Source organism: Lampris incognitus, chromosome 18 (assembly GCF_029633865.1).
Source record: "Lampris incognitus isolate fLamInc1 chromosome 18, fLamInc1.hap2, whole genome shotgun sequence".
Taxonomy (NCBI): Eukaryota; Metazoa; Chordata; class Actinopteri; order Lampriformes; family Lampridae; genus Lampris; species Lampris incognitus.
In genome coordinates this window covers 31,475,789-31,485,190 of record NC_079228.1, presented here as the reverse complement: position 1 = coordinate 31,485,190, position 9,402 = coordinate 31,475,789, and positions in this window count along the sequence as shown.

Here is a 9,402-nt window from a genome sequence, read left to right as displayed (position 1 = left end):
TAAGAAAAAAACTTGTCTTCTCTTTCAACCTCCTATTAAAGTCACAGGATGAGTGAAACTGACTTTTGAGGATGCACATCACTGCAGGTATTTATGACCGTGTTAATCTGCAGGCAGTGTACGTGTATCTGTACTTTGTAGTATTTTTAGAAGCTATAATCGCCAAGTTGACTGCAGATCTTCTGACCGGGTCACTCGAATTTGGAAAGGTCGGAGGTCACGGCTGGATGAGGGTGATGACGAATCCTTGTGACCTGGTTGGATGAGTTAAGAGAAATGTGCGGCATGCATCCCAGCTAATGCGATTTTCTTGTCATTGCCCAGGTGAATTGCACACTGAAGAGTCCATATGTCGTTTGTTAGTGTCGGGGTAAAGGGGGGGGGGACACGGCACAAAGAGCTTTTTTGTACTGATGAGAAATGACAAGCTCCACTGGGCTGTGATATAAAGTTTGGCAATGGGAATGACTTACAGACAGCTATTGATTACTTCTATCAGTCCCTTCTCTTTGTCCCTCTCTCCATTAACCCCTCATAGCTCTGTTGCTCTCTCTCTTCTCTCTCTCTCTCTCTCACACATAAACCCTGTCCCACCAACAGGGACCGGGTTCCATTCCGATTCGCAAACCCTTTTTTGAACGGTTCAGAGCATTTCGACCAAAAATAAATTGGTTGCGAACCCGAAAAGTTAGTCCCGAACCGGCACCAAAAAAAAAAGGGTTTTCAGCTCGAAACCGTGACGACATCAATGGGCGCGTGACGTTCCAGAGGAAGGAGAGAGGAGATGGCCTGAGGGCAGATAATGGCGGAATCGGCAGATAACAGTGGTGCGCAGTGGTCAGCTGAGGAAACTCGGTGTTTGGGTGTTATCTGGGCATCTCCCGAGTTTCAGGAAAACCTAGAGAGTAGCACGACAAAGAGTAAGATGTATGGCGAATTAGTAGAAGAGATGGCCAAGAATGGGTTCACTCGAACGCAAGAACAAGTGATCAACAAGTTAAAAGGACGACGTAATGATATGATGCCATGTTATTGCTAGCTAGTGGGTTTCAGTGGGACGTAGCTAATGTTTACATCCGGTGCGCAACGCACAAAGTCCCCCGTTGATGACGTACAACGGTTCCGCTAAAAAACTGGCCCGTTCGCCACACAACCCCAAGGTTCTCAGAATCCAGAATGGAACCGGTGCCTGAACCAGAGCTACTTTGGTCGAAAAGGGCTGTGTGTGTGTCTGTGTCTGTCTCTATCGCTCTTTCTCTGCGTGTCTCTCATGCTCTCTCTGTCTCTTGTGTGCTCTCTGTCTGTCTGTCTGTCTGTGTGTCTCTGTCTCTTGTGTGCTCTCTCTCTGAGTCTCTGTCTCTTGTGTGCTCTCTGTCTGTCTGTCTGTCTGTGTGTCTCTGTCTCTCTTTCTGTCTCTTGCACTCCCTCTCTCTGAGTCTCTTATGCCCCCCCCCTCTCTCTCACTCACTCTCTTTCTCTCTCACTCACTCTCTTTCTCGCTCTCTATCGCGTGCAGTCTGTCAGGCATCGGCGCTGTTAAGGGAGCTCCAAGGACACTGCTGGCAGCGGTGATGGAGAGAAGTCTTGGGAAGAGTGACCTTAATGCTGGTCGGCCATCAAGTCTGATAAAGCTCCACCTCGTTGGTGAAACAACCAAAAGCCCCAGTTTGTTGATGGAACCACCCCAGCAGCGCTCTATTCTGAACAATACACGCCCTACCAGTACCCATTCACCAGTTTGGACTGGGACAGCTGTTCTTAAAACACAATCTGCTGATTATCAAAAAGAATTTTCAACAATGTCCTTCAGTGGATTACTTTCTGTTAATAATCTGATTTACTTGGTTATCAGAGGGTAATGCCATAAAAAAAATGTACGCAATTTACATAGAAGTACTTTGTTCCAAATGGCTATTTTGATTTAAGATTATGATAATACCATAATTCGGCAATGTGGGGATGACGGTTGTGTCCACATTTTCTATTTCACTATCAGACTATTATATGCGCAAACAATCTGTTTTAAGTTCCCAAATGATCTTCTATGAGAATGCTGTGTTGGTAAATTACAACTTCTTTCATTGTCAATATCGAAATCCTTCTCCATGTAACGGGACTCCCAAAAGACAGAATAAAGGTGAGTTATATTATGAATTATGAAATATTCAATAGTATATGGTTCAGAGAGTGGCTAGCCCAGTCACCTCACAGCAAGAAGGTCCTGGGTTCGAGCCCCGGGGTAGTCCAACCTTGGGGGTCATCTGTGTGGAGTTTGCATGTTCTCCCCGTGTCTGTTTGGGTTTCCTCCGGGGGCTCCGGTTTCCTCCCAAAGCCCAAAGACATGTAGGTCAGGTGAATCGGCCGTACTAAATTGTCCCTAGGAGTGAATGTGTCAGTCCTGTGACCAGGACTGGCGGCCTGTACAGGGTGTCTCCCCGCCTGCCGCCCAGTGAATGCTGGGATAGGCTCCAGCATCCCCGTGACCCTGAGAGTAAGATAAGCAGTTTGGATAATGGATGGATGGAGGTCCAGAGATATTTCACACTTTAGGATAATCTGATGCCACTGCACAATCAATAATACACTGTATAACAGCACAGCCGATGAATAATTGATTTAATGATCAATATCTAATGGCAACAAGGCAGCAACACTGATTGATTCTCGAATGACACCGTAAACCGTGATAAACTGTTGGAAACAAGGGCAGACGATAGGAACACAAGCTCCAAGCGGTAAGAAATTAGCCTCGGTGAACATAAATAGCCGATGTTTTGGGGTTTTTTTTCCCTTCTTTTGTCTATGCTATCTGCATCCATCTTCCCGCCCAGCAGATAACCACTGACACAGATTCGCACTGACTTGGTCATAAATGAGAATGAGAAGTGGGCCAAATCAATCAGAGGGCCTTACACCCTGTTCCACTGGCTTGATCCGATCTAATATGGTCAACCACAGATAGACAAACCGATACCCGTGTGTCAGAGAAAGCACAAAGAGAGGATAAACTTATGGTTTCATGTTTCATATACAGGTTGAGCGAGAGCGCCGTGGCAAAATAATAATACAAAACAAAACGTAAAACTACGAGATTAATTTCCCAAATGAAAGAATCAGAACATGTGTATTAGTTGCGGCAGGCCTAATCCCAAAATGTATCTAGAATCACACACAGTCCTGTTAATCCCTCAGCGGGTAATTGCCAGCAATACGGAGGTTACACAATCAGCGATGATACGCCCCGCATTTAGATCCCTATCATGGAGAAAACTCAAATGTCAGCGAGGGTTTAGTGTCTCAGCTGTAACGGTTGTGGATTTGGGATTTCTCTAATCTGCGGAGGCTTCATGTCCTGCTGGATATCTCGTCTCGTGTAATAGATGCCTTTTTGTCGCAGCCATCGAGACATCCACAACCCCGACGCATTAGTGTGAGGGAGCCACAAGCTCTGCAGAACACGTGTTGATGCATGCTTGGTAATCCAAGCGAGGAAAGCCAAGAAAGTTGAGTCAGTTCATCTGGACTCAACGTTTACTGGGAGAAGCGTTGCGGCGTACACATGGCCATTGTAACTCTAGTTAATGGTCATGGTAATTTGCATATGAAACCAATCATTGGTTGCGGTTGCTATGCAACTGTGCCGTTTATAAGGGTGGGGATACCTGCAGTCAGTTTAGACTGAGGAGGTCACTTAGATGTTGTGTCCAGATGAACTGATTCAACTTTCTTGTATCTGCAGAACGGAGTTAATGGCACAGACAATAAGGGTCACAATTCCCCCTGTGTGCTGCTTTCGGAGGGAAGGTTCACGCCGCTACGACATTTCCAGCCACATTAATGGATCGGTGATTGAATTTGACCTTCATGGTATCTAGACTATCTAGGTAACCTCGGCCTTGTAGTGTTGTCATTGTGGATCAATATGGGCTAATTATCTAGCAGTCTGCCCCCGCTTGACCCCTCTCTGTTTACAGATGGCGACTTGCCTCCCAGAGTCCCTGCGGTGTCATCTGTAGGCAGAAGAGTTAACCACCTGTTTTTTAAATGATGCCGTCAGCATTGGTTTGCACGCCGGGCGAATGTCATATTCCTCACGTAGTCCGTCTCATATACATCATATACAGTGTCAAATCATATACAGTGTCAACTCATATACATCATATAACCCCCCCCCCCATCCCCCACCCGCCGGTGGGTTCGACACACTGTCGACACACTGTCGAACCTATTGTGATGAATAGAGGGGTTTTCTGCTTGTTTGAATACCACTTTGAGAAATTATTTCTTTTAACATATTTAACATATTTATTGACCATTTTACATTATAATAACATGCAATATTCTGCAATATAACTGAAAAGTTCAAAGCCCCCCCCCCCCACACACACACATACACACACATTCCAGGTCTGTTATATAAAATGTCTGCACATATAAGATGTCAAAACAAAGAAGAAGAGAAAAAAAACAGGAAATGCACACCAGATTACCCTAAAAAAATGAAAAATGAATTTAGTTTGAGCAAATCAAACAGAACAGATTGATAAAAGCAGCTTGGGGATGGGTCTGATGAAACTGAATCCTTGAGGGGTCAGGGGTCAACCGGTTCATGAAGTGTAGACCTCAGTTGCTCCAGATCCCAGTCCAAGTCGACTGGGACCTGGAGGGTTTCACTTTACAAAGTGACCACTTCATAACAGACTTGTCCTTTTTGTTTATTTGTTGTTTTTTTTTAACATAACACTGAAAAGAAAACCAAGACATGCACATGAAAACACAGCACCAAAAAAGGAGTAACGACCTCCACATGTTGGGCCGTGTCTTTGAAGTCTTGCCTTTTTCCCCATTAACCAGGAATGGACTTCAACCTAAATCGGGTTTATTGGGCTGTTTGTCAGAGCTTGTTGTTGTTGTTGTTGCTTTTATTTTTACATTTCTGCGTGTCTAAATGGAGTCACTGCAGAGAAGGAGAGACGCGCTGGCCTGCAGACAGAGAACACACAGCACAGCAGTCAGCTTGAGGTGGTCGCTGAAACTCGCCTCCTGCATGGAAAAATCTTAGCTTTGGATCCCCTCATTAAGAATTAAAAAGTAACCCGAACGCATATTCCCTTATGGAACCCGTTCTTCTTTCCATCCTCATTACCTGATACACTTTGGTAGAGGAAACAAATGGAATAATTAATTCCCTACAATTCAACTCGTGCCAGGGAAGAAACATGAAAGATTCCCAGTGATTTCAGCGGCCCATCGCCATGTGCTTTACACATCTGCTCTGCCAAACGGCCCGAACTCTCATCAGAAGACCAGTTACACGATGCCCCCGAAGAGCTTTCAGACGTGTTTTCTCTCAGCAGACAGACACCCCCTCCTTCTGACGTCATCAGCCAGTGGCAGAGTAGTGGGCTGGATAACATTGTGTGTGTGTGTGTGTGTGTGCCTGTGCCTGCGTGTGTGTGTGCCTGTGCCTGCATGCGTGTGTGTGTGCCTGTGCCTGCATGCGTGTGTGTGTGTGTGTGTGTGTGAGAGAAAGAAAGAGAGAGTGTCCTGACATAAGTTATAAAAAGGAGGGGGAAAACTCTGTCTCGGTACACAATGTTCTCCCCACAGAAAACTTGGACTGCCTGTTTTCTTCTGCGTGTCCTCTAGGCCCTCTTATATATACTGGGGTATTTGGCAGTTTGGTTGAGTGACTGCAGCGTACTTGTCTGCTCTGAGTGAGATGGTGCAATTTTATTTTAGTGCATTTTCGAGACAAAAGTCGAGTGCATTTTAAAATCATCAAGACCAACGCAGAAAGTTGATGACTTATTTTGTTTGAGATTTTACCAACCGCCAAAGTTAAGCTGCAACTTGTACCTGGAGAGAATCTGGGCAAGTTTCTGACAAACTGGCCGGTCAGTAGTATATTACACGAGTCAACAAAAATGTCTGGTAACTCACTACTTGGTCATGGTGGTCGGTATTAAAGGTTCGCTGGTACACATCACGGTATCTACATTGCCTAATAATGCCTTTAAGTGCTACTGAGTACTAACATCCCTGTCTACTAATCCCTTAGGAAAATCTAATAAACAAATAAACAGTACTGGTATGGGTTTGAGGCAACACGGTAGCTTGCTGGTTACAGCTATTGCCCTAAGCAAAAAGTCCTGGGTTTGATCGTAGCCCTTCTGTGTGGGTTTTCTCTTGGTATTTTGCCCCCCCCCCCCCAAACAACCATCTAAAGACTTGAATGTTTGGTGAATTAGAGACTAACAACTAACTGGAGTCCAAACTGGCCATAGATATAAATGGGGGTGTAAGTGATTATGTGTGTGTGTGTGTGTGTGTGTGTGTCTATGCATGCATGTGTATGTATGCATGCATGCGAGTGTGCATGTGCAGGCACGAGTGCGTGCATGGCTGCATGTACGGGCTGTGTGATGGCGGCCTATCTGATCCCTGCCTCCCCTGCCTGCTGGGATAGAGTCCACCACCCTCTCTGACACTGAAGTGGTTTAGAGGATGTGGGATATAAACATTACAAAGCCAAAAAGCGCAGCAGACAAAATAGTTACAACAAAGTTCTGCAGCCCAAAACTACTTTTCTAATCTAATCATCAACCAGCTCCTGGCATAGGCAGCCTAAATTAAACACTACACACACATGGTATCACACAATGAGAATGACCCCTGACTCACAATCTACGACCTACAAGTACACATGTCGGTGTGCGTTCACACTTTCACCCCAGTGAGACGTTTATCAGCTCCCATTCGGACCCTTATCTCTCCCACCCCGGTCACAGACACTCGTCTGCACCTGAGGCCCAGGCTGCAGCTGTGACATGCTGACACAGGTTTCACCCTGTATGTTATTTTATACAGCCGTCGTCTTATCACATTTCACTGCCATAAAAGACGAGGTCTGACCTTATCCAGCTGCCTCCTGTCAATGCAGGATAGTGCAACCTTGCTGCGATAGCAATGAGTTTAGTGGCAGGTTAACATCACCAGAAACAGGGCAGAAGGGTTTGGCATCTAGTGGCAGCTACAGTTTCTTTTCTCTATTCATCTACAATCCAGTCTTTCCTGTTTGGTTCACAGTTTAGTCTTTACAGTTCAACTCCATTTCGATCCAGTCAATTCACTTTGAGCACAGTTCAGCCTTTTTGCCCTCGGGTGCAATTCAAGAGATTCATTTTCCACTTTAGTTCATCCACATTCTGTATCATCAAGAAGCAGAGACGGAACAGAAATCAGCCACACTGATAAAGCACGCCTATTCATTTTGGATTTGTGTTACTTGTAATAACGGAGATGAGAATATATGTGTAACAAATTGTCTTCCAGCAAAAATCTGATCAATTATGGTGCTTTGGGAATTTTAGCAACAGTACTTGAATCCAAAAAGTACAATAATAAGCAGCTGCGTTCACCGTCTTTAGCGTTTTTTTCTTTAACTGTGCTGCCCTCTAGTGGTCATACAAAGTTCTGGCACCAACACGTTTTTCTGCTTATTTGACTCTTCAGGGGGTCAAAACTCAAATCTGTTTCTTCTGCAAACAATCTTTGCAGAAGAAAGGGTAGAAAGAGAAGGGCTGACATGCAGAGGAGACGAGATTCAACCCGAAAGCTGAGCATGAGTGCCTTTTTCAGCTGCGGTGCAGACACTTAAAGGGATGCTCCAATGCTATTACACACTTTATTTGGAAACTGAAAACTGAAAGTTAACATGCAACCAGAACTGTCTCATTACCTAAAGTCAGTCCAGAGATGGACGGGACTCTACATCCGTATGTGATTTCAACAATAAATTAAAACAGATTAAGATTGGGGTTAGGATTAGGGTTAAGGATAGGGTCGGGTGGGGGTTAAGGTTAAAATGATAAGGCCGCAACTAATTAAGGTGACATCATCTGGATGAAATGGTGTACAAATAGAGTCCCGTCCAGAGATAGCCCCCTGAAATGAACCAGCATGCTCTTGGTTCACAGTTTAACGAATGACTACAAATGTGCATGACTGAAGAAGGCTGGCACTCACTTTTTAGGACCCCCAAAGAGAGACTTAATATGGTTTGACACATCACACCAGATTAGTTCGTTGTTTTCCAGCCTCCTTTTAACTGGCTGAACAACTAGAATACCCGTTTTAACTGTATGATCCCTGGATGAAATATATTTCAGTTGTGAGTTGTGAATATTAAATGACCACATTGATTTATGATTATTCATAGGCTACGTTAGTGTAAATCGTGTGTGTATTTGTTCAGAGCTATTTGTGTTGTGAACTTTCATTTTGTCAGGGATCAGGAACAAGTATTTGTCATTTAATTTCATGCACTTGCGTACATGAAATTAAACAAAATATCGTTCCCCCCAACCCACAGCAGTGCAACACAGAAAAAAAAACACATATCCAAACTACAAAAAAAAATTACAAAAACTACAAAACTACAAAAACACATATATCCAACATATATACGTATATAAAAAATTCACTGTCCAAGAGAACAAACGCCAGCCAGGATGACTGTCGGAACTGCCGGTCTGCATAGGCTAGCAGTTAGCTTAGCCTGCCCTGCTTCCACATCCTGTCAGACCGCCCTCAGTGTTTCCTCTTCGGGCACAGCGACAGTCGGGGCCGTCCTTGGGCCCACCGGACGCAACAGACCAAGCTCCTAAACCGATTCAGTGCCAGCTCTCCCAGCCAGACACCCTCAACACACCTCCCCACACTCCACACAACGACACCAAAAACACAGTCAACACCAGGCGAGGCCACCGCCAAACCGCCCTCAGTGTTATCGGAACTGCTGGTCTGCATAGGCTAGCAGTTAGCTTAGCCTGCCCCGCTTCCGCATCCTGTCAGACTGCCCTCGGTGCATCCTCTACGTGTGCAACTCCAGGCAGGGCCGGGGTCCCTTGGCCCACAGAACACAGCAGACCAAGCTCTCCCAGCCGATCCAGCACCAGCTCTTCCAGCCATCAAACGAAGACACAAACTTAGACGCAGATGTGGACAAAGACACTGCACGGACGGTACTAGGTGAGGCCGCCGCAAACATAAGTTCACAGATGTCAGTTCGCACCACCATCTTCACACACCGGAAGCGAGAAAAAACAAAGACAGTAAAATTATCTAATTTTGTCAGCGATTGTGTCATGTTTATGCTACTTGGTCCTTTTTGGGTGATGTTTGCTCTGCTATCCCTCCTTTGTGAGCACGGTCAAGGAATTTAAACAAGTTTGCATCTGACCATTATTTTTCAACGCTTTATCAATTAACTTGCCGAAGCTGTACGTTATTTAAAAAAAACACATTAAAATAAGGTTTAAAATGTGCATTGCAACCACGGTAATATACACGTGTCGAGTAACCAACCTAAATATAGCTTACTGCATTTTTACTTTGGTT